Raw genomic sequence first — 6,000 nt, forward strand, 5'->3', positions numbered from 1 at the left:
TAAAGCTGGGCTCTTCCTGGGGACACTGGGGAATATTTTAAAATGTCTTTTAAAACTGCAACGCGCAGTTTTATGACAGTAATTAAATTGTAATCCTTTATGGGTTTTCTCTCACAATCATTTCTGAACACTAAATTTCTCACAATGAGCTTAGAAGTTATAGAGCAGGTGGTAATTTTGATCCTCAAAAGCAGAGACCCAATAAAGTCCAGCTTGAGTAAATGAAGGATCATGGACTCCACTGAAAAAATAACAGCGCAGACATGCGCACTGAGTGCCGTGATGCTTGGGGCTCCTCCCCTTTTAAAAGTCTGGCTGTTGCAATTGGAGAATTTTATCAGTACAACACAGGCTGTGCTTGTGTCTTGAAGTGACAAGGAGTTTGTCTTGTTATGGTGATTGTAGTAACATGTAACAACCTGAAGACAGAGTAACAGATCAGAGACCATTGGAGCAAAGAACATCTCACAGTCAACTGACTCTTACAGACACATTACATAAAGCAGTAACTCAGTTCAAATAAATCAGTGTGCAGTGCACGGTGCAGTGCTGGATACCAGAAGGGGTACGATCAACTAGCTTGGCTGTTAAACTGCAGGACCTGGGGGGTATTCCATGAAAGCAGCTAAAGAAAGCCAGACTTTCCCAAAAAAAAGTCATCTCTAAACTTAACCTCAAGTCATTCCACTAACACAGTTCAGCTTGAACTAATCAAGGCTCATACAAGACAGACTTGCATAGTCTCATTTAGTGCCCGAGATATTTAAGAAGCCCAAATGAATGGATGAATGATAGAATCTCAATCTTTTTATTCACCAAATACAGAGAAGAAGTACAATGAATTTCTTTTAGTGCCAGTGGTATCATGCATTAACAAAACACACATACAAAGAAACATCTAATAGTAAAGATACAAGGATTATTTTTTTTTGAGGGGGAGGCCTAGATGAAATGCATGTAAAACGACCGCGGTGTTTCTTTCCACCGCAGAACAAACGCTGCTGATGGAGCTGTATGAAGAATACAAAGATGTGATCGCTATAAAAGGAAATTCTGTGGCCATAAATACAGCCAGGGAGTTGGCTTGGCAAAACACTGCAGACAGTGAACAAGTTATGTAAATGTTACAAGCACCTTGAACAGTGGCACGGTGGTACAGTGGATTATGCTGCCGCCTTACACTGTGAAAGTTGCTGGTTCGATTCCCCATAGCAAACAGGGAACCTTCTGGCTTGAGTTCATGCGTCATTCGTACTGTATGATGTTATTCTGTATTTGATTTCCGTAAAATACTTTCAGTCGCATCCGTGTAAAATGTTCTGCAAAAATAACCACGACGTGATCTTTATAAGCTTGATTATATTTATTACATGGCATGAGTAGTGAGAGCGCGGAATTTCGTCCGACGGAACGATCCTTTGGGACTCTTCCCACACGTCGGATGTTCTTAGAGATAATGCTTAACTATGCGAGACAGTTAACCTGGTCAGAATCAGACTTGTTCACTCGCCTAAGTTACCATGGTAGCTCAGCAGGGATTCATTTAAGACACGTTGATGCAAAGGAACTCCCACTTAAATAAGCCAGACTTGTCGAAATAAGTCAGACTTCCCCTTAATCCTGCTTGGTGGAATAACCCCCCTGGTGTCACAGCTACAGCCTAATTGAAAGCGTACACTTGTGAATTTCTCAATTTGTTTAAAGTGTTGGTCTGGGACACCCTCCATGAAGCTGTTAGCTATTCATGCTTCTTTTTTGATTAAGGACACTTTAAAAATGACCCAATGAAAGGCTTCAGCCAATGGACTGTGAGTTTTGAATCCCTTCCAAGTAGCAGTGACCTTTTTCCTCAATCTCGCTATGGAGACTGACCTGTGAGCTCCCTCGGACTGCCTGAGATATCGTGGTCACGGTAGGCTACTCCCACCCGTCCGTTTTCAGTAACTTGTTATATTAGGCTCACAGGTAATCTGGAGTCTCTCTTGGGAAGCACAGGGCACAGTATTCTCCCCCATTACCTGGTCGGCACGCGCACATGGACTCACACACAGCTGGTCCATGGCTTAAATGTTGAGACCCTGTTTTTTTTTATATTTACCAAAAACAGGAAATGCTATTGGCCCAAAGCGATGTACAATTGTAAACGCAAGGTCAGCGATTGCAATTAAGGGACTTAAAGTGAAATTACTCTGCTGAGATTTAAACCAGCAACCTTCCAATCAGGGGCTCAGTGTCCTAAGCCACAATACCACACACAGAGCGAACTGAGATCGCGTTTTTCTGTGTGTGGAGAGAAAGGTGCTCTTCTTTTCTGGCAGTGCTTAGACATTTCTTTTTACTGCATGTACATGAATTCATTGCCAATAAGGACCTCGAATTGAATCTGACTTTATTTTTACAGATATAAATCAATCTTTTCTTTCACCACAAAATAACTCTGTAGTGCTACTACACTCAGTCCCATAAAGACAAATACCACCCCCCCCCCCCCCCCACTGAGTCCTCCCGAGGGGGAAGGAGCTGAGATGAATTGGATGTCTGATTCCCATCATGCTCTTCTCAGCCTCCGCGTACGGATCTTGGAGTCCGTCTCATGCTGTGGGCCGCATCCTGCTTTAATAACGGCATCGGTCTGCCTGCGGTTGCCAGACGACGCCGCAAGCGAGGACAGGTCGTCTGAAAGGCTGCACAGTATGTACTGCGGTTGTCAGATATAGAAAAGCACTCAGAAGAGAATCTGTATCAATGCTCGTTCTTCCAATGACAATAAAGCAGCGTCGGTATCGCTGCTTACTTTCCAGCCTTTAGGTTCCACCTGCGCCTGTGGGACACATTGCGTTTAACGACATACAAAGAAACCCAATGCCAGACGAAGAAGGCATCAAGCAGGAGGACCTCAGCCTGCTTTAAACCCCCCCCCCAAGACCCTAGGGTGAATACGACTGCCCTCCCCACAGTGAGTCTCACAGTGCATCCCTGCTGAAGAACAGTGAGTGGAAATTAACTACGAGCTAATTAATATGCACTCTCCCAAACAACTAATTAATGAGATGTCAAAGCACATTTGTCCAGACGTTCTCTGCCGTGGCAAATTTAAAAAAAAAAAAAAGTGTTTTTTTTTTTTTTTTTTACAAAACAGACAAGAGTTCAAATAAATCATTTAGAGGAAAGAAACTGAATATGATTCAACATCACTGCCCACTGCTGCTGCTCAGCCTAGTCTGTCATCGCAAATTCCCTCAACAGGGTGGATCGAGATCACATTTTGCTTGATTAAAGGTAATAAAGCTTAAAATCCAAACTATTTGTTTACTCAGGCTAAAAAATGGCCTCCTTCTATCAGGGACCCCATTACTTCTTCTCACTTTACTCTCAATTAATGGTTAACAGCTTTATTCCCAAATGGCCTCCGCACACATCTACTTAATGGAATGACAAATGTTTTTAATATCGCCGTCGCGGAGCAGCTAGCAGTCTTCTCCGGCCTTTGATACTGAGGCAGGAGGCCGAAGACCCTGGATGCTTCTCGTACACAAAAATACGGTAAATCATTCAGAGTTAAAATAAATCAGTGTGCAGTGTATGGTGCAGTGCTGGATGCCAGGAGAGTTATGATCAACGTGACTGGCTGTCAAATCGCAGGACGTGGTGTCACAGCTACAGTCTAATTGGAAGCTGTAAAACTCGTGCTTTTCCTTGATTTGTTAAAAGTGACGATAGGGACGGCCTCCACGGAGTTGTTAGCTGTCCATTCTGGGTTTCTTGGAGCAATAACCGACATCAATCAGAGATGGGAAAATGTGGTATGAGCCATGTTACATTTATAATTATTTTTATTTATCAGGCAATTTTGTACAAAGTGACATAGGCAGACAGCACATTTCAAATATTCATGTTGTCAAGGAGTCAATTAGGGTATGAGAACTGATTGGAATTTTTAAGCAAATTCTGTCAGTTTTCCATAGCTGCTTATCCAAAGCTACAGGCCTATACCAGGACTCAAGAGCATGTTCCACAGGTAGCTTAGAGACAACATTTAACCTAAACCAGAGGCATTTAGGCCATGAGATGAAACCCAATCAAACAACATTCAATATGTAGATGCAGAGCTAATGACAGGAATCAAATCCACAATCTCAGAGATGGCAGCACTGGTACTTACCGGGTCACCATACTGCTAGTTAAAAAGCAGTGGGAAATATTTTGGCTATGCTATGGAAATGCATAGAAAATATCACATAAAGGCAATGCCTTGTGTATTTTGCAGTGTGGGCTATAAGCGAGTATGGAGAATGGATGGATGGATAGATGGATGGATGTAATCATGCCCCATGCCCTGTTTGTGACATGACATTTGTCAAAGCCTTGTTCCGTGTCACTGTGATGGACTGCTTTCACCGATGTGTTCCCCGCCATACGGCTGATGCTACCAAGTGCAGGCCTCCCAGTTGCTGCAACCCTGACTGTAAATGAGGTCATTGAGATGAGGCTGGATGATTGCTCTCTATCATTCACAATACAGCTTTCAGTCAGGAATGGGAGGGCAATTTAAAAAGGGCAGTCTTCTACCCTAAAAGGCCACTGGTCCAAAGAACAGGGCTCCCCTCTCTAATGCCCTTCTGTTCATTTTTCACGAAAATATTTCATTATATAAATAGCTAAAAATTGTACGTCATGTAAGTCATACCTGCATGCATTCAATGCAGAGAAATAACAGCCCCTTTATAACGATATGGAACAGGATCAACTTTATAGACACTTTCACTCCCGCAAAGGAAGGTCTTACGATTTCTGTAAACAGCTCATCCAATGGGATCACAGGTGGAAGTCAGGGAAAAAAAGTCAGAGTCCAGCCTCCTACTCACTGTAAACCGATACACACGCAGTGTGACAGGCACAATGTGCATGGCACTGCAGTCTGGTCAAATTAGCACTCTTCTGTACATTCTTCACACTAACCGAGTAACATGTTCCTATAAACAGCATTACACCCAACACTTAATATCATAAAGAACATTTTTCTACCTGGAAGTATAATGATTTTATTATAAGCATTGAGCTTATTATGTCCTAAAATAGCATTGAAATGAAAACAATGTTATGACTTTATGAATGATTAGAAATAATTTATTTGTTCTTACCAACACTTAATACCATGACCGGCTCACTGTATTGTACTAAAACACTGTACTCACTGCTTCAGTTATTATTAGAGGAGGCCCTGTAATATTCAATGGCATGGATGACATTCGACAGTGGGGCATCTTCACGTAACGCCCACGCCAGGAATCATAAGCAGCAGCTGCCTGACCTCACCAAGACCGACATCACGGCTGAGAGATCGATTGCATTTTGGTGAGGCGGAAGGAGTTGAATTTCCACCTGGGCTACAGTATTTTGCAAAATAATTGAGATCGGACCATTCAGCTTGGACTAACAGGACCACATCGGTGATCACTGGTACAAAAATAATCGCTGGAGTTTAATTACGAGTCATTCACTGGAGTTCAATGAGAGTCATTCACCATGAAGACTGTGATTCCTGAATGGGCCTGTCAGCCTGTCAAAAGGCGTCAGTCTTTTTGTTTAAGCACCAAATATATAATCGGGTTCCAGTTCTATCTACGGATTAAAGGTATTGCTAATTTTAATAAATTTAATAATTTATTAAAAGTACCTCACAACGATCCAGTGCAGGATAAGCAGTTATGGAACAAGTGAACTGAATCAAGCTAACTGTATCCCAGAATCATTTCGCTCATAACTGCATTGCAAACTACATCGACACTTTTGATGTAGCTAATTTTAGCATTATAATGTAATAATATAGATTTGCTGTAAGATTCCTAGGGTGAACATGAAAGTCTTAAAGCGTGAGTGTCACACCAAATGCGCGGGGGGTTGGCAACAGCTACCAGTGTTTCTAAAGTATGTAAGTAAAGTCTCTTGGTTGTTTTGACTTCCAGCAGAAAATAAGCACAATGCTTCATGATTTTACTA

Source organism: Brienomyrus brachyistius, chromosome 8 (genome assembly GCF_023856365.1).
Source record: "Brienomyrus brachyistius isolate T26 chromosome 8, BBRACH_0.4, whole genome shotgun sequence".
Lineage (NCBI taxonomy): Eukaryota > Metazoa > Chordata > Actinopteri > Osteoglossiformes > Mormyridae > Brienomyrus > Brienomyrus brachyistius.